This window comes from Lonchura striata, chromosome 1 (genome assembly GCF_050655825.1).
Source record: "Lonchura striata isolate lonStrDom1 chromosome 1, ASM5065582v1, whole genome shotgun sequence".
In the NCBI taxonomy this organism is placed as follows: domain Eukaryota; kingdom Metazoa; phylum Chordata; class Aves; order Passeriformes; family Estrildidae; genus Lonchura; species Lonchura striata.
The window spans coordinates 30,260,887-30,287,485 of record NC_140703.1 but is presented as its reverse complement, the minus strand read 5'-3'; the positions used below and the strand labels follow the sequence as shown (position 1 = coordinate 30,287,485).

The window sequence follows — 26,599 nt, the reverse complement described above, 5'->3', positions numbered from 1 at the left end:
AGAGAGAGCAAAAGAAAGGAGTGGGACAGATATCTGCTGCATATCTGTCAATATTTACTATGCAACATGCGAGCCTTTTCTGTGATGGTTCCTCACCGCCATATGCGTGTGACTTCTTAAATGCCTTTTGAAGGATAAAAGCAGCAAACCCAGGATCAGCACAGTTGCATTTGATTTCCTTTCCTTTTGGATCAGAGCATTTCAGGAATAACCAATGGATGGCAATTGATGCAATATTCAAAATACACTCACAGCTATCCCCAAAAAAGGAAAGAACCCCACTCTTTGACCTGGCAGCTGAGGAGCAGAGTGAGAGCTTGTGAGGCTGCAGTGGCAGCCCTGGGAGTGGGCAGTTTGCTGGAGGTCTCTTCTGCCACTGCAGTTGTGTCACCCCCAGTTTCCACATGCAACAGATTAAAGATATGGGAGAGTAAGACATTGTTTTCAAGAGGTTAAAACTCTGCAGCTAGCAGGAGCAAGGATGAGGAATGTGGAAACCTGCTACAATTGAGAATCTCAGAGGTAGAAAGGATGGGGACAATGGTTGGCCAGGAAGGAAAATGAAAGGGATCAAAGGAAGAGAAAAATAGGTTAAAGACAGTTTGGAAAGGAGGAACCTTATGGAATGGTGATGGAAGAACCACTCAGGCTTTCTGAGGATAGGGAGAAGACTGAGAAAGCCACAGAAGTAATGAGAAGACAATGGGGGTGAGAAGGAACAGGCACTCTCATTTTCCCTCTTTAAAGGAACAAAACTTATGGAACCTAAAGTCCAAACTTCAATCTAAGGTGGATGGGTAACAGTGCTGATGTCCTGTCCTGTGCTGTGTTGGGCTGTGGGACTCTAACCCACCCACCACACAGCTCCTGCTGCCAGGGGTGAGAGCCCTGGGACTGTGCAGGGTGGAGGCTGCCTGTGGCAGTACCCCGCTGTGGTGCCAGCAAAAAGGGTGTTGTTAACCTTTAGAAGCATTTCACACTGCTGTCAGGAGTCAGAGCACTACTGCAACTCGTCTCGTGCTTGCTTGCATTGGTTGCCTGAAACAGCTGTTTTCAAAGAAAGCTTTTTGCAGTAGAAGGCTTAGCAGATAAGGTGCTACTGGGGAAAGGGCCTGGTAAGCTCTCTTTCCCCTTTCCATGTGGTATAGATTGGTTTAAGCTCCAGTTTTGGAGGCCTGGAGCTTTCAAAGCTATTGATTTCTTCTTTAGATTTGCTGTTCTAACTCCAGAGGCCTGCTGAGTAAATCCATTGTTTGAATTATTTGCTTGGAGATTGATAAACTCGAAATTGTTCAAGCAAGCACTGAGAGCCTTCATGGTGTCCTCTCAAAGAATGGGATTTCAGACACAGGTATGCTCAGGCTTTGCCTCTATTTAGCAAACTGAAATATTTCAATATACACCAAAACTGAAACATATGGTTTTGATTCTCCAAATGGGAAAAATCCTGTACAAAACAAGCTCCCATTAAAAAAAGAGAGAGACAAAGACAGAGAGAGAGAAACACAAACATTTTCAGAGAAAGATTCTTTACCAACAATTGTAGACATTTGTACAGGCCGAAGCTTACATCAGACAAAATAAGTGCTTTGGCCAGCAAACACACTTTTATCAGTCACTTCATAATCATTCTCTAATAAGAGTTGTTCATTTTTTCCAACAGGATTTTCTCTCCATATAATGATACCAGTGGTATTTAATTGCATCACTATCCTTTAATTCCTTACCAGCCATGTCTCCTATGTGTCTTTGTATAATTTTTCCTGGGACTGATGGCAGGTTAATGTGCCTGTGTTTGCTTGAGCACTCCCATTTGTCCCCTTGAACACAGCATCAACAATGAGCTTTCGCCCCCAGTTATCTGGAACTGTCTCACACTTCCAGGACCCATGAAACAGCAAGAGGAATAGCTCAGAGCTCTCTTCAGCAAGTATTTTTTAAGCTCTTTGGTAAAATGTACCTAGTCTGTGGACCTTAAAATGTTTAATTTTAGTAATTGTTTAGAACCTTCTGAAGTTACTCTTGTATTTTCACAGATTGACAGGGAAGAAGGGCCCACAAGCTGAGACCTCCAGTGTACCACTGACCTATGGTGCACAGGTTGTCTACATCATTTTGCACTCAGTTCCAAGGCTAAAGCCTGAACAAAGCCAAGAACAGGGCATGGCAGAATCTTCTGACAAGCCCTGTGCCCCCACCCCAACAGGAGCAGGGAAGCCTCCCTGAACACAAGTGACAGCCCTGCAAATGAAGTGTGCCCTGTAGTGCAGAAGGGAAAACGCCTCCAAGACTGCCAGCCTGAGCTTGGGGAATCCCCATTTGCACCTCGAGCAAGCCAGGGACTGTGACCCTGAGCAAAGGGACACAGGGTGTCACACCCAGGCACCTGCAGTGCTTTGGAGCACAGACCAGCTCCCACTCAAAGAGCTGCCTTTTATTTTCTCTGGTTTCTCAGCTCTTGGGAAAAAGCAAAGCAAGAAAATAAACATTACTTCTTACAGCAAAAGCCTGAAAGCACACTAGAACATGTCTGGTCAGAAGAACACCAAGGAGAAACACCCTTCTGATACCTGGAGGGAGCAAGGAAAAATCCAGATGAACTGAATTTGCTTTCAGCTCTTGCTCATTCAGAGAATTCTACAGAACTGAGGGCATTTGCAGCATACTGAGGGCAAGGGGAGGTAAGTCTTTTACTGAGAAGTTCAATGCAAGTGACTTTCTCTGATTTACAAATTGTGGGCTCTCATCCTGGAAACTAAATGGGCATTTGTCAGTTCCAAAAATTTTCCCATGGCTCTATCCTTTCCTGAACCCTTAAGCAAATGTATCCTCCAAAACTTCCAAATTTTCCCAGATTCACAGGATTTGTGAAAAGAGTATGACTCAGAAAGTTAAAAAAAAAAGTTGTTGCTTAATTAAGGTAGCTTCTATCTAATGCCTTCCTTCACTACAGACTGCAAAATTTCTACTCCATCCATAATATCATATTTTATTTTGTCTTTATAGCAGGAATACAATGTGCATGGAACACTTCAGACTCTACAGTTTTGTGGTTAAAGAGACCCATATTCAAGCAAGGCTTTGTGGAGGGAGTATTAGGTTTTTTTAAATTAGTTTTTATCATTCAGTTGTTGTTGTCATTTTCATTGTTATTATTGTTATTACTGTTATTGCTGTTATTATTATGACTGTATTTATTTATTAACATTTATCTTTAGGTTATTTATTCACTTCTAATAAATGAGATATACATATATTTATATATTTATTTAAATATAATAAATTTATTAACTCTTAATAAATGTCCAGAGTTGGTACTGAACTATCTCATCCCGGATGCAGGACACTGCATGTGAAGAAATTAGCACATATTATTTTTAGAAACTCTTAGAAGTTTTGTCACTAGTAACATGAGATGTCCAGCAAATACTCTCCTTGTTCTCCTAGGCCAGATGGCTGTCATTCCCCATCCTTAGTGAAACCAGCTGACCTTTATCCCACACACATTCAAATTTTGTGATTCTGGAGCAGTGACTCTGGAGCACATTGCAGCCCGTTCACTGCCTGGAGACACAGCCTCTCTGCTGCCATCCCTGCTGGCCAAGGTGGCTGGGAATTTCACGGACTGTGCTTGCTTATCATGACCAGGTGGGATAGAGAAACTTGGATTCACACACACAGAGGCAACTCAGAGCTTGGACCCCATCAGATGGTTTGAGAAAGGTGCCTCACTATCTCTGCTCTTGCACTTTGCCATTGCAGAGTGTGCAGTCACCTTGGGTCAACCACAGTCACCATGGTCTGACTTGGTGCTCACCCATCTCCTTTGGAGACATAGATCTGTCTGTGACAAAGCTCAAAGGGACACAACTGGGAAGATTTCTTGTAGCTTTGCATGAACAAATGTGAGCTCAATTTGTTTTTTGAAGTTTATTTGAATACAGGTTATATTTCTGATGTTGTTGCTGTAGTAACGTTGCCTACAGGATTAGTTACTCCAGATGCTGCCAAATTTTAAACATTTGGGCTCTGTTTTGTGCCACAGACCACTGTTCAGACCTCTCCATCTCCCATAGTCTTATTTTTTCCTGAAAAAAAAAAGGGAAAAAATGATTTAGGAAGAGTTAATACCCCGAACAGATGCACCAGCAAGAGATGTGACAAAATGTCAAGTGGAATGTGCCCGAGGGCTTGGAATTTGGCCATGGAAGCAGCAGATGAGTCCCCAGGATGGCATGTCCCACAGAGGCCTGGCATGCTTTGGTGACAGCTGTGATTTTTATGACCCAGCTTCAATGACAGTTTGGGAGGGGTCAGCTCTGCTCTTTTCTGACAAGAATTCGGTTTGTCATCAGATTCTAAAATCCCTCTGATTTATGGTATCAGCCACTGCTAGCATTTTACTGAGATGTAGGTCCTCTCCCACTCCCTGCAGACTGGAGGTTAAGGTGCAAACCCTGATGTTCAAATTAAATTAATCCTGAGGAAAAAGGAAGTGGTAAGTCATGAAGTGACAGGAGACACTGAAGAGCGAGCACCAAAAATCTCGCATTAAGAGCACTTCATCTGAGAACAGGCTGCTCTCCCACCTCCATCTGAGCACCAGCACTTCCAGTCACCTCCACAGTCCACAGCCTGCCAGACACCTTGGTTACATATTGCCTCGTATTTGCCAGTGATAAAGCAACTTCCCAGAAAGGTGATCTGCTTGGATCAAAAACGATTAGGTGTCAAATGCCTCCAGCCACACAGGGGAAGGGCCATGTCAGCACAGCACTCCTCAGCTTCTCAGCTCCCACTCAGTGTGACCATGGTGTGCATTTCCATGGTCACTTAACACCCAGCAGGGGACCCAGGTGGCAATTGCAGTCAGTCATTAAGGACGCAGGTAGTTTCTGTTTTCCTCCTGAGTTTTATGAACGTTAAATTCTTTTTTTTTTCTTCTTTTTCCCCAGGTCTGATAAGACATAGTAGCACAAACGGCTCTCCTGCAAGCCAAAAGCCCAAATCCTACCTCCACCGGCATTAAATTTACATGTTTTAGAAAAAGGAGAACAAGGCAGGACCATTCTGATGATTCTCTCAGGTTGCTTCCTCCAAACATTCTCACTCTTTGCTTACCTTACAAATACAGCTCTGTTGCCAGCCAGAGGCATTGAATTTTTCCTGATGGAAAATCCAGTTCCATTGAACTGGAAGATCCAAAGGGGTGGGATTATCTTCTTCAGAGGAAGCCATTGAAGGAGACCATTCAAATATATGAAACAAGAAGAAAGGACTGGCTGTGAAGCAGCATCCCTGCAAGGGTGAGAAACATTGGCCTCAGGCTAAAGCAGTTGTGATCACAGAATTATTATAAAGTCCTAAAATGGGAGCCATGGGTGCATCCCAACATAAAGGAATGAGGGTCTACTCTAGTATTTCTCATTAGCTGTGCTATAAATGTGTCTGCACAGTCCTGGGACAGAGGATGGAAATTTCAGGGATCACTTTTTGTGGAGATGACAGAAAAACATTCTAAAGCACTGGGCACCTTGTGGCCAAAATGCATGTGCAATCCATGGGATCAAGAGACAGGAATTCTCAGCTTGGAATTTGACACTCTTCTAGCAAAATATATGTATTTTCTATTTGGATGCACTGCTATCCTTGCTTGGAACCCTCCTGCTCTTGAGTCCTGTGCATTTTCCTTCTCTTTCCTCCTTATATTCTGCCACATGGCATTTTTAGCAATCCAATTAAACATTCCTTCCATTCCCAGTTCTTTGCATGTTTTAGAAGGCAGAGCCTTACTAACTCTACAGTAGTCCATTGGATTATTATGAAAGATGTCATTTTCTACTGTAAATTTTTAATGAAGTGAATAAAAACTAAAGAAACAAAAATTATGCATTTAACTCGATCAAGCACAACTCAAAGGAATGCCAGGCTCAAATTTCTCATAGAAAGTTACCTGACCACAGGGTTTTACAGGGTAGATCCTTTCATTTCTACACAATTGATTGAAGGGATTTTACATTAGCATTCCCACAAAATTTGCTGGAGATGTTTGGCAAATTTCTCTTTGCCCAGGAAGGGGAGAAAATATAAATATTCCCAAAAGTAAGAGAAGCAATTCAAATCAATCAAGTATTTTTTCACCAAAATTAAAGTGCCTGAGAGAATCATAGCAGAGCAACGGCAAGAGGAAATTCAATTCAGATCTTGTCCCACAAAGGATGCCGAGGTGACACAGAGGGTCCCAAGAGGTCTGCCACAACTCCTGAGGCCTTGCAAAAAACAGATGAACTGGCCCTTGCTGTGGAAACATTCCCGTTCCCTTTTTTTTTTTATTTTTAATAAAAAAACTACATTTTTGTTCTGTGGAAAAGCATTCATCTCAGTAAGAAATGTCGGGCAAAAGTCAGTCAGGACGTCTCGATACTTCTGGTGCAATGGCAAACTGTATTTTGTCACCCATTCAATAGCATGAAAAAATATTTTGAAATATCAGACTTTTCTGGTGAATGGGCACTATAGATCCCAACTGTGTTTATCGAGAGACAGATTTTTCTCTGTTTGGCATCGCGGGGCTCTAGCAGTCTTGTTACAGCACTTTGCACAACTAGCTCTGTGTGAGATGGATATGAATGGCAGTGGAAATCTATTCCAGAGGGATGGTTCTGTTTCCTTTATGGCTATTTTGGTTTATGTTCCAGTTGTCATCCTAATATGCAACGGCCTAATCAGATAGCAAATGCTCCCTCGAGACCTCAGGATGTTGCATGCAGTTTGGGGACAGCACTGAGACAGGATAGGCCAGTGCCATGTGACACAGAAGAGTATATTTTTTATTAATAGTTATTTTTAATTTATTAAAATAATTTATTTATAGTATTTTTCCCCTGGTTTTCAAGCAGTTGAGTTCAGTAAGCACAATTCTCCTGTTTCCTCAGTTAGAAGGACAGCAATGCCAAAGCGCAGGCTCTGGGAGAGGAGTAGTCCAAAAATTGCAGGGAAAATAAATGACTAAGACCAAGCAATTGTAGTTTCTAACACAATCAGAAAGTGAGAAATACTGTTCTGATCCTCCAAAAGACTCCCAGGCTCTACATTTGAATAAGAAACCAGAATTTCAGTACCATCTTAGACTCCACAGCACTTCACAGATTTTTTTTTTTTTATGCCTGAGAAATGTTTTCCAGATTTCCTCTGTTTGTGGTTCTTGCCAGTGATACAAATACCACAAGAACAGTCTATCTAAAAAGTGTTCTGGCAAACAATTCAGGTGCTGGCAAAGACTCCAATGTGCACTGGCTACATTAGGTTTTTATAATGTGTCAGCTAGTCCCTGATAGCTACCATGTGGTGATAATGATTATTCAGTCCAAGCCCTAAATGAGATGGAGAAGGAGCATGTGTAAAATGGGAATCCATCTCTGCAACCATGCTCTCATTTCTACACTTGATATATTTCCTGGGAAAGGAGTCAATCCAGAATCCTGGGCTGTTACCAATGAGAAAGGACCTGCTCTTCCCAGCCTTATATTTATGGGTTTGTTAGCACTATTTGTCGCCATTATGTCTTCACCTTTTTATTTTTCCCAACTTAGTGATGCAGAGGTTGTGGACAGCCTAATGCAACTCACATCTCTCTGTAAAGCAGGTAATGGTCCCAGTGACTGCTGGAGAAAATTGATTGTGTTGGAGCAAATGAGCCACTGCTGGGATGATGAACATCCCTGAAGTCAAGGTTTGCACGCAAGTGCCGATATTTTGGCGTTGCACATCAGGCATAATTTAATATTGGGAACCCAGAAGTGTCTGACTGGGCTTCAGAGAGAGCCCAACCACTCTGTTCAGCATGTCAAATTAACTACCCAGTAGTGAGCTACCCTGGCTAAATGATCACCCGTTGGCCAAGTGCCACACCACAAAGCTCCCCATACAACCATCTCAAAAAATGGAAACTTGTTATTCTGGAGCTGCCCTGTGAATACCCGTTCTGTCAAGGCTGGAGGGAAATATTTGGGGCAGGCAGGCTGAGAAAACAGAGAGGTGTTAGGTGTCAGAATTGATTTAAATGGGTTGCAGCTTTGCACAAGAGCAGTGGAGCTCAGCAGTCAGAAGATGGGAGGTAGTCAGGGTGGGGGGCTCAGGGGCAGTAGAAAATGGGCTAGATACAAGATTCAGATGCTTGACAGGCTCCTTTGGAGCCAAAGACAGTCTGTTCCTACTTTGCTTCCTAATCTTCACCAGCACTCAGCACCAGCACAATTGCCTGCTGGTGAACCAGTAGAGGCTTCTTCTTGGGGCCTTCACAGGCAGAACTGCCAGCGTATCTGGTGAGAGTGACAAATTCAGCTTCAGCAAATATTACTGACCCTTGCTTGAGTCAGTGTGGAAGTTAACAGTGTTTGGGAGGAGTTTCTGAACAGCATTTGAGGTGCTGAGCACTTCTGGGTGCTTCTCCCTGCAATAGGCTCCTTTGCCCTAAAACCCTCACATTATGCAGAGCAGGGGAACTCCTGAGGCACATCACATCTCCCTTATTCTAAAGAAATCAGGCTTGGATAAGGTTGGTGAATACCAGCTGTCATCTAGACATGCAATCAGGTCATAATCAGAGTGTGCCCAGGAGCTGGAACCTGGAAGGTTGTAAATTGGTGTCCCTTGATAATTATGTGACCATGACCTAGAATCCTAACAACTTGAAAGTTTCAGCCCAAGCCTCTGCTTAAGCAGAGACATCTGTGAGAACAAATCAGATTGCTCAGGGTTTGCTGCAGCTGTGCTGTGTAACCCCCTCTCCCTTCTAGGGAGAAATCTCTTTCCTGCTCTAAGTTCATCACCTGTCTTCCCCTCTCTTGCAGAAGTCATGCGTTCAACTAACTCTAGAGGTACAAGTGGCCAAGCACTACAAGCGACACCAAGATGCCGTTCTAGGAACAACAACAACAACAGCAAAATCTGTCCAGGTCCACAAAGACATCTAGAGAGATTGGTATGCACACAGACCTGAGTGGCAACACACAATCATGAGCAAAAGTTTGCAGGAGTCAAACTGAACATGAGGAGCTCCTCTGTCCCTCATGGTGAGTGGTGTGACAAAATGCAGTCAGAGAGTACAGAACTTCTCAGAAACAAATGCACGTGCCTGTCTTTTGGTTTGTGTGGACATATCCTACAAGACTATTTTCTTGGTCATCAGAAGGTACTAGTTCTTCCCATTGGTTTTCTACTCCAATTTTTAACATCCAGAGAATGTCACCTCCAATTTATGATACCTAAACAGATTTGAGACAAGCAACAGACACTTTAGATAAATGTTTGTCATAAATGTCTTTCACTCTTCTTCTGAAACTCTTTCAAAGTTGTTTCCACATTTGGCTGTTACCTACAATAAATTGTATCCTTTCTACCTTGCAGCAAGCCATTTTCTTCCTGGTTTTGCACTAGTTTTCCTTTCTGTTCCATGGCCTGTTGCTTTAAGTTCTGAGCATTTTCAGGCAGCTGACTTACTCCATCTCACAGTAAAAGACTCTTTAGCATATTTTCTTCCTCTTTTTGATATCCAATTGAATTATATACAAGAAATTTTCTAAACCCTATTTTATATCAAGGTAGTGTAAATATAGTTATACATTGTGCTACATAAAATACATTGTGTGTATCACTGCTACATGTTTGCATTTACATTATTAATTTGTTTATAATAATAAGGATGAGTTTAGCATAATTTATTTTAACTTTCCAAATGTGAAGATGCTCAACTCTATGACAATAACTTTGCTGGCCACAACCTATAGTGCAACAGTCTGATCTGTCACCCCATGAATGGTTGGGCTGTTTTTGTATTTTTTGTTATACCACTCTGTTGGCAATCCTGGTGTGGCTTGTTCATCCCTTTTCAAACATATCACTCTGCAGGGTCTGTGAATCTACAGTAAAAGTGCCATAACTTATCAGATTTTCTGCTTTAGAGACATCCATCATTGAGAGCTTGATGTGACATCTCTGATAGTTTGCCCAAAGATCTTTTCTGAACTTCCATATAGCACATGTGTGTATCAGAACTGGCAACATTTTAATCTGGCAGGCTACTCAGAAAAGATGCCTACATATGTTTTGCTATCATCCCAGGCTTCCAGAGAATGTGAATGGGCAACAGACTTGATAAGGCCACAGTATTAGGCAGACATTGCACTGGTATGTATCATGCAATGGATTTAAATCACACCAGAAGTTTAGAGGTCTCAGAATTTCTATGTATTGCTCTTTCAGCAAGTCGAAGTCTACTTTAATAGATAATTCCAAAGTGTTTGGACAGTTACATATGTTTTTAGCTACTGTTTATATGACGAGATTGCTTTCCAGTAAAAGCTTTGTTATTTGCTATAAAATTGAAGGCATAGCTGACTATGTGATGAGGTGTTGTGTGCACTGTGTCTGTTTTGGAAAAACAAGAACTCCATCCTAAGGGAAGGCCTGAAGAGTTCAGGCAATCGTATCAACATCTGCAGCTTTGCCACAAAAATGCTCTGAAAAGGAAGAAAGTTGTAGGGTTCAATATGGAAAGACTAAAAAATTTGTGACTTTGATCACATTTGGTTTTTGAAAGTTTTGGATAAAACTACAATATGACAATGCAACTAAAGCAGAAGCAGCAAGAATTCTGTTTGTTTACAAATGGGTATTTCAGACAAAAGTATCTCAAGGAACCATAAAATGATGCTTGGTTATTGAATGTTAAAATTCTTACTTTTCTAGTTCCTTCTGGACGCACATGACCATTTTCACACCTGACCAAATGGGAATGACATGTGCCCTGGTGTCTTTTCTGTAGACAAGCCTGTGAAATGCAATGATGGGAAAAGCACCTTCCTAGTTTCTATCAGTAGAAAAGGAGTTCATAAAACATTATTAAAAGAGTTAAAAATATTATTTTCCACCATAACTTCATGGAATCACAGAATATGCTCATTTGGAAGGGACCCAAAAGGATCCTCTAGTCCAGCTCCTGGCCCTGCATGAAGCCATCCCCAAGAATCACACTGTGTGCTTGAGAGTATTGCCCTTTAGCATGCTTGATTTTGAATTTCATTTAACTTTTCATTCACACAGTCTCAGATGTTTTTGTGGCCACTATAGATTCATTAAGAACTACATGACAAATCTTCAAATCTGAAGCTGATATTTAAATTCAGGGATGCCCTTTGCTCCTATTATCATTTCACCTACTCCATCTCTCCCTTCTAAACTGAACAGATTTGGTTTCTTCACTCATCTGGAAGTCTGTCTTTCTTACAACCATTTTTGTCATCTGACACAAACCCTTTGCCAGAAATTAACCAGAGTTGTTTTTTACCTGGATAGTTCTTCCCATGTGGTCACAGAGCAGTCTAGCAGGACACAAATCAAAGCATCCCATCCGATTTGGATTTACCAGCAAATTCTCATATGGTTCATTTGACAGAATGAAATGCAAACACTGGAAGACATTTAAAAACTAGCTTGTGAATTTTCACATGCTCATGTGAGTCATGTGCAAGTTTGGGGTATAAATTACTTTGAAATCAAAAGCCAAATATGCCATAAAATTCAAACACAATAAGCCCGTGTGCAGCATAATCTGTGTGTTTGTGAACTTTTTACTGCATTAAGGGCCTGGCTGTATCTCTGCCTGCAAAATCAAATTATAGAAATGGAAGAGAGTAAATCTCTGCCCAGCAACTCTGTGCTTGCAGAACAGCAGGTGCAAGTTTCAAGGGCAGGTCAATGCCACTTTCAAAATGCAGCCTTTCATGTTAGGCTATCAGCCAAAGATAATGTTTTTCTTCCTAAGAGTTTGTAACAACACAGGCTCCCATCAGCAATGGAATCACCTGCCTTTGCCAACACAGAAACCTTCTGTTTAATGAATCTGGTGCCTACTGGGACACAAATCTAACGCCATGTCCAAGGGTCTTCAACAACTTTATTCCACATGAAGACACAGCTTCACACACAGGAAAACAGTTGTTCAGATGTCTTTCCCCATAATCTACCTGCCTGTTTCTTTTTTGGCCTTTTAGCAGCCATCACCAGGATGAGCAAGGTGGCTTATAGCTGACACAATGAATTTTCACCTCCTTACTCCATAGCTTTCCAGAGATCATATATATATATATATATATATATATATATATATATATATATATATATATTACAGGTCCAACAAAGATATATTCCATGAAGTACAAATTAAGTCTTCCCAGTCTTTCAAGCTGACCATTATCCCTGCTCAATTCATGCTGGCCTTTCCTTCCTCCTGAATTTCCAGGTTTCCCTGCTAAAAACATGATCTACATATAAAGGCCACTTTTCTCCTAAGAAGGTAGAAATTATCTGGCAATATTATCACACTGCCTGTGCTCTCTCAAAGAAGGCTTTCTCACAGCTTCCTTTCCAACTCACCTGAGCAGAACCTTTGCCTGCCTGCCAGGAGGCTCTCAGCAGGCAAACTGAACAGCTGATTTTGGGGACATGAGATTTCTGTTTGACCTTGTACAACGCAGGAACTTTCCCAGCTTAGCAGTTTCCCCAGAGGTGTAATTCCAAAACACTCCCTGAAATAGTCCCACTACAGCTGCTCTGAGAGCACTTCCCAGCCCCCACCATGGATATTCTTCTTGGGATTCACACTGGCACTGCTCCAAATTGTGTCATCACACACACATTTCTTTGGTTGCTGTATATATATTAGTTCAATATACACATGTATATTCAAATATTTTCAGCCTAAAAGTTACCCAATTTTCTTTGCATCCATCAGAAACTTTCATCCTTATTTACTATACCATAAATCTTGTGCAATGAGCTACCTTAATTAGAAAGACTTTTTATGCTTACTTTGAGACTATCAGTGAAAATACTCAACAGTGATAGACCACATTAGAAACACACACCCCTTTACTGACAATTCCCCACTTGTAAATACAGTTTTCAGTCACTTCATTCATTTCTGATTTCTTTAATATGTGGAATAGTGCTTTGGCAGGTTACTAGCTTTTTATCAGAATCCGAAATATTTCAAAGTCCATTTGGAAGGAATTGAAACCTACCTTAACAGAATTAGATTTGTCAGCCAGCAACACAATTTTTTCAATGAAAAAAGTGAATTTATTTTAGTAGAATCCCTTTTCTCTGCAACCTCACTAACACTCATTGAATTCTTGTACTTTAACTGCTTTTTGATTGTGTCCCACTGCTATTTTTTCCCAGCATCAATATCATCCTAACTGACCTATAACTTCCCCTGTTATGCCATTTATCTCTTTAAAATGTCAGCAGACTAGCATCTTAATGTTTCATTGGAATCCTTCCAATTCCTCAAAATTTGAGAAATTAAATCCACTATTCAGAAAGCTCCCTGATTCGCTTGAAAAAACCTTGACTGCAAAGTAGTCAGATAATTTAATTTTAAGATACTTAAACTTTCATGGTTACTGTTTGACTAAGCTACCATCGGACTGTACCCAATATACCAGTACACTACACCAATGCAATAGGTCTTTTTTTTGGGCTGCTTTCCAGGTTTTGTTCTCTAGGAACTGCACAGGCTTTTGGCTTCCTTTCAGAGGAAAATATTGCTTTTAGTTTTTAGATGTCTTTACATTATGGTGCCTGGTATGATTGTTATGACGATTTTGACCAAGATTCTTCTCGTGATGGTCAGTTTTGTGCACAGATCACAGCTACCAGCCAACCATTCTCCAAGAAAATTCCACATTCCAAGAGGCACAACTTCAGCAGCACATCAGGGTGTGACCTATGAGTAATTTTTTGCTAACCAAAGGTAATTTTGTTTTCATTTCTGTGCTTTATTTTTATTTATGTTTTGCTTACAGTCAGGTGGCAGCATGTGGGATTTTGGCATTAGCAAGTACAAATACTGAGTAAGTCAATCTGCACTGGACATCTTAGATCCATCAGAACAGCTTGGCTATCTGAAATTTTTCTTATTTTGCATAAAATCCAGGATGTGTATATGTATCTCCTGTATGTGCTACAGCATGTGTGTATGCATCTACATAAACTATATATGACATCAATATAAAACTCTTGTATTATCATCATAGCCAACTCAATTTTCTCATTTTCCTTCACCTTTTCTTTTTGCTTTTCCAGTACTAAGACACTCTTCATAAGCCTAGAACACCAATTCTGCACACCAATCCATCTAAAATTAATTATAATTGCCTTTAATTCAAACCACTTATTTTAACCAGCAAGGTGGTGCTCACCAGGCATGGCACTACCTTGTGTGCTCCAGCCCCTCTTGTGTTCTCCAGGCCTTTTCCTTCCTTCCCACAGTGCTCACTACTGAAGCCATGCAGCACTCCCTGTGCTCCCCAGCTGCGTTATCCACATGCTCTGCTGGCTCAGTTAATCCCTGTCCTTCTCAAGAATGGAGGTCATCTCCTGGGAGAGGACTGGAAGGGGATTCCTCCTCCTCCTCCTCCTCCTCCTCCTCCTCCTCCTCCTCCTCCTCCTCCAGGGAGGTGCCAAACAGAGCAACACATGGAGCCAGTTGGTGCAAGTTCACAAACCAACTGTGACAGATAAAAAAGGATCTCTCTGGAAGATGTCCTTCCTTTGACATATCCAAGTCTATACAACACAAAATGACTATTAAAATGCAAAATCCAGACCTATTCCATTCTGTGACCACTTCAGGCTGGTAGCAAGCTGAGAAGGAGAATAGAGTTTTCCCTCTACTCACTTCTCATTCCAGAATTAGTGGTCTTCCCTATTTGTTTTGGAATTATGTGGTACGAAGTGGAAAGAACTGGTGTTCCCTTAGTCTAGGAATGCACACCTGACTCACTGGGTCTCTGCTAGCAAGCTCCGTGATCCTCTTCTTCAGTGACAGTGTTTCGGGGATATCTACAGGGCAGTTTTCCAACATTCCTCATTGACATACTTTGGGCATCAATGACAATACCAGACAGTCTTTTAAGTAAAAACAGACACAGACCAGTAAAGGCTTTGAGATGGAAGGCAAAGGATTGGGTGAGAGTCAGCATGGCTTGCACACCTGAGGTGCTCTGGATACATCACCAGAGAAAGTGGGAATGGCACCAAACAGGCTTCAACTGACTGGTATTTTGTGTTCTAATGATCTTGAAGAGTCAAAGAGAAGGGGAAGACAGCTGGTGTTTTATGTGGAGGTCACAAGCAGCAAGTATATAGGACTCTGGGCCAGCAGAAGGCAGCACCCAGAGCTCGCACTAATTTTGATACAGCAAACCTCATCACTTCTGCTGGCAAAATAAGTCTCATAACAAGGTCTTCTAAACATAGGCCTGCTGCCTCACAGCAGTCCTCAGTGAGACCTTAAAGGGGCATTAGATCTGACACAATTCTCAATTACATGTAGCTAACTTATCCAACTAGGATAGTTCCTTCAAGGACAGAGAGAACCAGACACTGGACCAAGGTATTCTCACACTGGGATGTCAACACTTTGCTCTGGAAAGGGCAGTCAGGTGTTGTGCATAATCCTACACCTGGTGCTGCCTGAAGCCTGTATCTCTGTATTTCAGTGACACAACCATCCTGTCCCTTGACAGCCTAATGAAAAATGAAAGCCATGTAAGTGGAAAGTCCCTTAATCCTAAGCCCAGACAAAATCACTGTTCTGGTTTTTCACTGTGATTCAATACAGCCTCTGCATACACTGTCCATACCTCTCATATCCTAAGTGATACTGGCAGTGGTGACCACTCTTGCCTTTTCTCTTGTGGAGCACAAGCCTTGGTAGAGGCCATCCTGAAAATCTTACCTTAAGTCTGCCTTATTATTTCCAATAAAAGAAAAGGTCTTGGTGATGGTGTCCTCTCTGAAGGCCAACCTATGTAATTCCATACTGGATTCCTGTAATTTCATGCAAAGTTGACCAGAGTCAAAATCCTTTGTCCTGTGTCCAGGGTTTATGCCACAGACTCCTGACACTTAGGTCATAACCAGCTGTATGATCCATCATCACCTGAGCACTCGTCCCATGACGATCTCTGTCTCCTTGCAGCATCACTCCAAGATATGTTACATTTCTATGCCTGAATATATTCAGTCCAGAGCTGTAATGTAAATATTTTCCAAGCTTTATGTCCTGTGTTGTGCGCTGATGAAATTAAAGACCTTACCAGAATGCAGCTATCAGGCATAGACTCACAAAGGCAATTGTGACTCTGAAATTCCCAATATTTTGAAATTAAAATCTTAACTGTCATGGTTTATAATTATTTTTCAGTGTTAGAAACATCCTTTACTATTTATCAGTCTGTGCTGTGGTTCCTCTGATCTATTGTTTCTCATCGCCATGGGGAGAAGTTTCAAGATTTTTTTAAAACTCAACAGATTCCCCTCATACTCCCTACCCAAGTCATTTAATTCTACCTAGATGGCAAGACACTGATGCTTTGCTACATCAGAAATTACAGTGCAGGCTCCTGTGTAACAAAGAGGGAAAAGTGCTTAAAGCCTTGAAGGTAGAACTTATTTGTTAGACAGAGAAGTTGTCAAAATTTATATGTTTTGTTCTACAGAAAGTTCTGGTATCAACATTTATTTTGGATACACATCTGGAAGAAATGTTGAAACAGTAATGTTTTTACTAAAAGCAAATGTGTCCTTTCTCAGCAAAAGTTTAGCTTCAGCCTGGTTTGATATAACTGTGGGTCCCTTGGAACTGCTGTGGTGCCTCATGAGGGTGATACATCATTTGCTCGGTCGATGAAGTTCCCAGCCAGAGTCCTGTGATGTTTTGTGGCCATCTGACTCTCAGAGTACATTGCAAAAATTTAATGAGAGAGACAATTATGATGCATTATGGGAGTATGATGGCTATAAATTAAAATGTCCACAAGGCACATAGTAACTCTTGTGGACATAAATTAAAGCTGAACTGCCCCTTCATGAAATGTTTTAATTCCGTTTGACAAACCAAAGTATTTCAATTTAGGCTGAGCTAATTCAAAACAAAGCATTTTATTTTTCCCAATGGGGAGTAAAAATCTCCAGCAAAAGTGCCATAGGGAAATTCAGAGCTCTTGAAGACTAAGTTTCCATTCAGAAAAAGATATTCATGGGAAATATCTGACCCCCTATAATACATACTCCATATCCATGTTTATAAAAATATATAGACAAATATATTAGCACAAGCAAAGATATATAAGGCAGAACGGTTAAATATAGTTTAATATGCTTAATATACAGTTAGTGATATTTAAATTACAGTTAGTTGTATAATATGCAATACAAGTTGGACAGAGGAAGTCATAGAGCATCTATTTCTAATGCCTATATGGATAAATCTGTAAGTTGCAAGCTAAGTTCACTAGAAGCTCTTTTTTTTAGTTTATTGGGGGAGAGGAAAAGGTGAAATACTCATCTCAGCCTTGATGAATTCACAGAACTGGCAGGCCTTCTATTGCCTCATGACAATCCTGTAATACTCTAGCAACTGGGAAACATCTCATTATATCCACACAGTTTTCTGGCTTCCCATTTTAAAAGAGAGAATCCACTTCCCTGAGACAGAGCTCTGGTATTGCATTGTGGCAGAAATCTAATGTTTAAGTATTGCTGACAGAGGCCTATATACACCTTCTGTATTACCACTGCTCACAGGGAAAGATTTCACTTTTTTTGGGCCATCAGAAAAAATATTACACACATTTTGTCAAAAGGATTTTTGTTTCCCAGAAACCAAAGTTCTGTTTAGTCCCCAAAGAAGAGTCTTATCCCCAGGAACCTGTGCCATCAGAGGTGGAAAGGTGCAAACAGCATCAAATCCAAACACTTCATCGTTTTTAATGAGGTTTCACTATGGCAAAAAGTATGAAATTACACTCTTGTTATTTTTATTTCAGAAACATGAGTCATTCTAGACCGTTTCAGACACAAAGTAATGGCAAAGCAACTTCAGAAATAGCTAGCAAGTATTCTCACAGTGACACAGTTTGTCACTCACAGCTGCAAAGGGGTTTCTGTAAGAAACGCTGTGCTAACCTGGCCCGTGACTCCGCAGAGCCCACAGCCACGTCAGCTCTGCCAGCTGCATCCTGCTGCCAGCAGCAAGCAGGAGCCCTGGAGGAGGGGATATTTCTGGGATGCAGCCGAGCCATGGGGACTGCAGCAGCAAAGGTGCTTCAGGGATGTGCAGACTCACACGGGGAGAGCCACGTCCAAGGCTCCCTTCTGCTCTCTGATCCCACCTGTCTGGAGGCCATATGACTGTGTCGTCACAGCGTGTGACTGTGACCTGCTTCTTGATCAAAAACGGCACCGCTCATTTTCCATTCCTCATGTTCCTCATCGAGCTGTGGTGTCTGACTTGCTTCCCTGCCTCAGCCATCTGCCTGCAGTTATCCAGCCTCGTGACCCTTCCTGAGCCTCTGCTTTCCAGGACGTGTGCCTGCCTCTCCTGGCAGAGAGAGGACAGAGCTTCCCATTCTGTCCCACTCAATGCATGTCCTGGCATTTGCATTTATTCAAGCTGAGTTTTGCTGAAAGGGCTCTGTTCAGGTGATCAGGCCTGAATCAGCAGTCTGAATGAGTGTCCCCTCGTCCCCATTCTTCACCACACCTCCAGCTCTCTCCCCTACAAACTTCACCAGCTGTGATTTTGTACTTCTCAGAGCCCACTGAAGGGACACATTTGTCCCCATTAGCTAAGACTGTGTGTCTGGCATTTCCACTCAAAACTATAGCTGTACAGTGTGAGCTGAATATAAACAGAATAACAGCTAACAAAAGGAGCTGGAAAATATTGCCTGTGGAAGAGGGATAGCAGAATATGTTGTACAGTAAAGCACTGGGCAAAATCACTCCAGGAGATGTGGATTAAGCTTCAATCAAACTTTTATGAATTGCCCTACTTTTGGGGCAATGAGGCCCTGTGTACCTCTCAGAGACACAGCAACCTTCAGGGAGAGACAAGTCTGTGCAATTCAGGTTGTCTTTTCTCCATGTCCTGAGCCCTTGCTACATGACAGCCTCACCATCTGTAGCTGTAATTTTGAGCTATAAATAGCATGAAACATTTTTTCCTGCCTCTGTGCCCGCTATGCCATTCACGCCACCGACGTCCTGCAACAGACCCATCCAGTCCCTATCCCATTTACCCTTCTCCTTCCCTATATTTGTGCCAGACCTATTTTGAGCCTATTTATCTGAGCCATTAATCATAGCATGGTTAGTCATATATATAAAAAAAAAAAAAGGAATTTCTGGTCTGTGGATGTGACAAGTCATTTCCAGCTACTGAACAACTTGGCAAGAAATTCTTTTTCTTTAGTTGAAAATATTTAAGACACAAAAGAGAGGGTTTTTTTATCTGTGTATTTTTATAAAAAGAACATGTAAATGTGTCAGAGGGGATGAGATGGGAAACAGCCAACTCTTGAGCAGTTGCTAAAAGATGACACTTTGTAAACTATGTTGATAACCCTCTGTAGGAGGAATAGCAAAAACTTAATTAGTCCTGCTATATATTATGAGAAGTCTTATTTTTAGAGTTTTGAAAGGAGCCTGCAGGAACTTCTTGTCCATAACCTCTTGTGCAAAAGTATGATTCCTTGGCTCCATGGGAAGTTGAGAGGCTTGACAGGGAATAAGGCAACCCGCAGTTTCTTGTGGCTTAGCTTTGTTCAGTTCATACAAAATGCTTGCTGACTTCTAGGAAGGATAAAACTCAGGCTTGTAATTTCTGGGATCTAAACTAAAATGAAGAAGTAAATAGTTCTGACATCTGGAAAAGAACCCCAACAATGAGGTGTCCCAGATCAGTTTGCTGCTGAGCCCTTGAGTAATACATAGAAAGTCATTGAACCTTTTTGTACTTCACCTCTGTCCTGGAAAAGGGCAATAATAGCAACATTTGAGACACAGATGGCTTTTCCACTTTGTTCATATTTTTTGCTTTTAACAAATTTTGTGCTTTTTGCACTGAGGTATGCCTAAAACCTGTTAAAACTGCCCACAAAAATACAGAGATTGTAGATAACGACATCCTAGAATCATTCACCCCAGCATGTGAATGGCTCTAAACTAAATCAAAATTCTAACTCAGACACATGAGCTCAATTCTTCTCCTGTAAACATTAATACCTTAGCTGCTAAGCTCTTGGCTCTTCTAGGTCAGTCCAGACTTGTTCTAGTGTGCAAAAGACCCTTCTTCTATCAGATAAAGGATTTTTCATTGAAAGTAGCTCTATCCCTGCAAAAAATAATAGTTTCCTAGTAAGAAGCTATTCTATTCAAGTAATCTTCCTATTCCAGACAACATTTTGCATCTTTCACTTTGGGACAGTCTCATCTGGTCACTGGGCTTTTCAGTGATGCTTCAGTTGAAGTGCATGGGAAACATACTGTAAACTCTTTGCTGTCAGTGTCACCTATCTCAGGCAACTTAAGTCTTGTGGGATGCCCCTTTTTTCTAATGCAGAACACAAGAATAAATCAGAAATAACAACACTGAACACTGTAAGACATTTGCTGAGAGACACATGGGACCACTGTTGTGGATGCCTCTTCCACTGGGTGAAAAGTCAGAGACAGCACAGCTGAACAGAGAAACATGGTGAGAAAATCTTTGTATAGCATCAAAGAAAGACACCTAAAAATAGCCCAAATCTTCTTTCTCTACTTGTTTAAATAAATCATCTTTCTAAGGAGAACTGACACTTTGCAACCTCACAGCCGTATTTATAGGAGGTGGCAATAATTTTCAAGAATGGTCTAAGCTGGGAGGGAAGTAATTGATCTGGAGGGCCACAACAGATTGGTGATGACTGATTTAAACTGCAATGTGGTTATCTGAGATTAAATAGCAGGGAACTTTATAAAAATGTCAGTTGAGAAAGAGAAAAGGCTTTGAGGAGGTGTGAAGGATTCAGAGAGCTTTAGATGCATCAAGTCAAGGCTTGTGATTGCTTCTCCAGCATTGTTTGCAGCCCTGACAGATGCCAAGGATGTGTCCAGGATTCCCTCAGTGATGCTTTAGCTCTGCCTCCCTGCATAAGGGGATGCAGTGTTACAACACCATGGAAAAGCAGCCTGTGACATCCAAGCATTTGAGGATCTGTCCTTTTCCTATGCAGGGTAAGAGTTTGGAGCCACTGGCATTGGTGTGTGCAGATGATTGCCATCCATAGGAAGAGTTGAGCAAATGTCCCAGGTGCAGCCTGCCAGTGTCCCTGCTGTATGGACAAGACAAGTGAGAGATTTGTTGCTATCTTCAGGAGGCTCCATCTCATGTCTACCTTGTATAGATCCACACAGATCTGGGCTGGGATCCTAATTCTACAGCAAAACCACTGCAGTAAATCCAATGTAAAGCTGTCCTGCGTGACACGTCTCCCTTGGGGGTTCTGTTCCTGGAGCTTCAGTATCTCCAAGAACTTTCCATCATAACAGCTCCCATGTTTCCACTACAGCTTGAAAGATAAATGAAGGAAAACCCAGCTGTGCCCAGGAAAAGGGAGCCCACAAGAAGTTTTGAACGTAAGTAAAATATAAATATCATTGTCCTGTACTGTCACAGCAAGCACTGCTCTAAGCCATGTACCTCTGTCCTCTTTCTGTATTTTAAGTCCCCCTAGGCCAGAAGACCATGTTGTGTTTCAAGGGCTGCCATTCATTGTCAAGCACTCACTGTCCAAGGAAGGGTTCTGAAGAACCCAACCATTCCAATGAGCAAGACAGTTTTCTTGTGTGATGGGAATAATTTATTCAAGCCTATTTCTAAGATGGGTAAGATTCTAGAACCAAATTTTACTTTAGCTGTTAAAAATATTCCGTTTTATTAGAAATTTTTGCCAAAGTAATATTTTACAGCCTGTAAAGTCATTCCTCCTGGAGATTTTCAACAGTGGGAATTTTATTCCATGTGCTTTCATTCCCTACACACTGAAAGGAGAAGGAAGACATCAGAGATCAAAGCGTATTGAAACAGGCATAAAAAAATATGTGCACCTCTCCTCCTCCTCTCCTTGTAGTACTGTACAGATGCTGCCTCCTAGAGATTCTCATCTTCTCCCAAGTTTCATGGCTATCTCTATTCATTAAATCGAACTGCTGCTGCAGCTGCTACCTCCTCCCTTCATTTTCACTTCCAGTTCGAGCTCAGTGGTGGGATGAACAGGAGGGAATAGTGGCGTTCATCATCACAGCCATAAAAACTTTTAAAGAGATACAAGAATGCCATACCTCAAACACTCAGTTTCTCCTCCTGCTAATGAGCCTGCCAAACAGAAGGGTGTTTTGTGAAGAAGAATAGAGGGATGCAGCAGGTCATTTGATATCAGTGGCTAAGGTGGCATTTCTGTTTGCATGGCTGGTCCCTCAGAAGACCACTGCCAGGCGCACTGCATTTAGGAGTTTCCTGCCTGCAACGTAGTGGTGAGAAGATGACAGGCTGGAAGAGGTAAATCCATCTGCTTAATTGGACCCTACAGAAGGACAGTGGAGAGATTAACTTATGGAAAACAGAAGCAAACTCCTGTAGACTTCTGCTATCGGACAACTATTAATTGTGTTTGGAGACACGGCCTAAGCTCATGCCTAGCAGATGAGTGTCCAGCTGCCACTTAGACTTGTAAGCACCCACTCTGTTGTGGCAAGCACAGGCCATGATTAGTGCTAACTGTGCCATGAAGTGGTTGCAAATGGAATTAAAACATGTCATATGCATAGCCACTGCTGTCATTGCTACGGCTTTTGGGGAAGAGAGTAAAGAAAAGGCCAAACACAGCACAAGAGAATCCTTGAGAGACACAAAAGCTCAGGCATTTGTAACTCCCAGCTGGAAAGTTGAGTTGTTGAAAGGAGACTGTGGTTTTAAGGAAGCTCACTAGATAAATCTGACAGGGTGATAAAAACAGTTTGTGTTTTTGCTCCATATCCAGCAGCACCCATGTTATTCCCAGCATGGTCATGACTTAGGTCTCAGCCTCCATCTGCCTGCTTAGGGGAGATAATTTCATCGTGCCAGCTGTCACAGATGTGCACAGCACTGCTAACCTGCTTCAGCAATGTTTCATCATTTTGGCATCAGCCAAACTCAGCAATATTCCTTTACCTGCACTTATCTGACTGACAGCCTCTGCCCTGCCTTCCACATCAAATCCCTTTGAAGACCTATAAAACACCCAGTGATGTTGCCTGAGGCTATCCTCAAAGCCAGTTGGATCAAATTGATAGAGTATTATTCAACATGTCTAATTTCAGGTGTCTGCAAGGAAGAATTTTATGACTCAGTGGGTTGCTCTGGGTAATCTTGAAAGTCACAAAGGGAAATAAATACTTTTAGGACCTGATCCGTTTCATTGTTTTAGACATTTACATAACCATGCGGTAACTAGCACTATGTAAAGGGAGGCTGCACATCCAGACATCCAACTCAGAGGAAGATGTCCACATCTGGTCAGCTGCATCCCACCCACTGTGACTAAAGGAAGAGAATACATCATACTTGCTCACATTCAAAATTTATACCATCTAAAGCCTTCTGCCAAAACAAGCAAACCTCTTCCTTCACACAAAGAGACAGTTCTCAGTGTTTTGTGGTTCTCACTTGCCCCTTGAAACCTGAAGAAATCAGAAACTCTAAGTGCAAGGAAGTCTTGCAGGAGTGCACTAAGGAGCACAATGTCAAACATCACACAAGACTACATTCAGTACATGAAGGCCCAACTTTCACTCACAGCTTCTGGCTGATGGTTCCAGTTCCTTAATCCACTCACTAGCTAAAAACTTTAAAGTTAAAAGTTATTAAAGTTCCATAGAACAACAATGGATAAAATGAGGGAAAAGAAAAAGAGGCAGGCTTTGCTCAGAAACATGGTTTGAATTGTTCTTACTAAAGCACAGTCAAATGCTGTGCCAAAGCAAGGCAGAATAAACCTACAGCTAATATTTAAAATATCCCATGTGACTAAACAGTACTTGACCCAGCAGGACTGCAACTTGAGGTTACTGTCAGCTTGTAGCCTAGAAACTATTTAGATGTAAATATGAAGATAAGTAATTAATTTCTGTTGCAAAGAGCAAAAGTGATTTTTGTGAATTAGTTGAATTTATCAAAATTCTTTCATTTAATACAGTATGAAGTAATATGTGTAACAACATATAATATTTGTAACACATTTCTGCTGTGAATTTGCCTAGAAGGTTCTCTAGAAGGAAAAGCAAGAAAAATATATCCATATTGCATTTGACAGGCAGGGATTTTTTTCATGCTCCATGACTCCAACTATTTCACTTGCATTTGAGCAGAATGAAAAAGCTGCAAAAGACTTAAAATTGACTAAAACCTCATGCCTTCCAACAGTTTTGTGGAGTGTCTCTAGGCACTAATACATCTGAGCTTCACTTCAGTGCTTCACTGGGTAATTTTGATGGTAACATGTAATTGTTGGTTCATTCTGGCCTGTGGCACCAGACCATTGTGGTCCACCCTGATCTAACTAATAGTGCCTTCTCCACATCCCTATTTTTTTTGCTGTTGTAGTTCTTACACTGCTGATTGCTAAACATGTGGTATCTGCCATATTTTAAGTCCTGCAGAGAATAATAGAATATCTTGGAAGGAACCCATAAGGATCAACTCTGTAAGTGCAACACCGTACAGACCATTAATTTATATAACACACTTGGTCCTGTGCCATCTCTCATCTGGAAGTGATGCAGCCCCTTTGCAGTGGAACAGACCTGTAAATGACAGAAGTGCCTGGGCTGCCTCCCTAGACAGCTCATGGCACCCTCTCATGTGCACACACACATGGTTTACACCCTGGAAAGAAGAGATAAGCAATCCACATATGCTGCACACTGACTTGATCTGATCCTATGGGAAAGACCGTTGCATGAGACAGCAAACTACAGCTGAGTTTAAGCCTTTGTGGATGGTGGTGATGTGAACTGTGCTGGATGGAGCCTGTAATCAGGAGAGCAGCACCAGGGTGCACAAGACAGACCAGCCTCAGCCCTAAGAGGTGGCTGTGCTCTGCTCTGCCCTGCTCCATCTCAGCCGTGCAGCGCTGGCACGGACCTTGCTGGCATGTGGGTTTGCTGCTGAGGTGCTGAGCACAGAGTTTCAGGGCTCCTCTGCCCCAGACAGGACAGCTTCATGCACCCCTGAGTCAGCCACTGGCTCTGCCCTTTAGCTTAGGGCTCACAAAATTAAAAGTCTCTCCACTGTGTTGACAGCTGGAATCGTTTTGGTTGTGACTACCCTCTGGCATTACACTGCTTTTCTGACTATTCTGACTAGAGGACACTAAACAAAACTCAGCTGAGTGCTTCAGACTACAAACAGCTTTGTGAAACCAGAGTGCCCCTGACACACAGCCCTGGGTAACTGCCAGCATTTGTTCTCAAAAAGCCAGCTTCAAACAGCACCATCTATGTTTGATACGCCCTTTCCAAAAATCAGGCTTTATTTTTGGGAGCACACAATACCCTGGGTCTGTATTAAAGAGCTCATTGTTCAATTTCACAGGACTTAATAAATATGTCCCAATCTTCAGCTTGCCATTTTAAAGGAAATATTGTCAATTATATAGACAAAACTAGGAAAAAATTGCCTCACACTTCATCTGCCTATGATTAACAAACTACACCCTGCACTGAACTGGAGAAAGGGCACCATGCAGTTTTGGGAGCTCCTGGAAAGGACATGTGTCTTGGAACTTCTGCATAACACTTGGCTGTGCACACCATTGCACCAAGTGCTCCTCTGTGTGGGGACAAGTGGCACAGCCACGTCTTCCCACCTGCAGGGAAACACGTGGAGCTTCGTGCTGAAGCTCTTTCCCCATCGTGTGCCTTCATGGGAAGCCAGGGTGGGAGGTGCTGCAGTCCAACACGCCTGCTGACCACAGTGAGCTCTACCCAGCATTTATTTCCTGAATAATTTATTTCCTGAATATTCTCTACCTCTGGCATTACTCAGCTAGATCCCTGCCTGGTGGAGACAAGTGTGTGGACATGAGGGAAAGGGCTGAAAATCAACAGCAGTAAAGTTTTCTGGTGAGAGGAGTGCCACAGGCAAAAAAGGGAAAACACACCAGAGATGTCGGGTGCTGAGAAAACAGCTTACTTTGCTGAAAGAAAACGAATCCAGTTTCACGGTCTCTTTTTTAGAAATTCTGTAATACCATTGAAAAAGGCATACTGTGAGAACTGCAGTCTCCTACTGCATCTCCACAGCACTGTCTGCCTCCAAGATGAAGCGGGCAAAAGCAGCTTACACTCCAGGCAGCAAGGTGCAGGTTCTGTAGAAGATGAGAATGAGCCCACATTCACACATTCACATAGTCTCTTCCAAAACAAAACTCTTTTCTTTAGCCTGTGGAAGGGGAAAAAGAAGGGGCAAAGGCAGGCAGGCAGGCAGGCAGGAAGGAAGGAAGGAAGGAAGGAAGGAAGGAAGGAAGGAAGGAAGGAAGGAAAGAATGGGATGAGAAAAAAGACATCAACACTAGAGACTAATGATGTAGAAAAACTGAACAGAAAAAAGGTGAAATATTAATAAATTAAAACATAAGGAGAAAAGTCTGTAAGAATGGTTACA

At 41.9% G+C, this 26,599-nt stretch overlaps 1 long non-coding RNA gene across 1 annotated transcript in view; it reads right to left on the bottom strand.

Annotated features, from left to right (window-relative positions):
• Positions 1–3,952: 3,952 nt before the first annotated feature.
• Positions 3,953–26,599, bottom strand: part of LOC146768631 (uncharacterized) — a 33,936-nt gene continuing 11,289 nt past the window's right edge. The window contains exons 3-4 of the long non-coding RNA XR_014953173.1: positions 5,122–5,298; positions 3,953–4,088 (exon numbers count right to left, since the gene is read on the bottom strand). This is a non-coding gene — a long non-coding RNA (uncharacterized LOC146768631). The remainder of the gene's footprint in view (positions 4,089–5,121; positions 5,299–26,599) is intronic.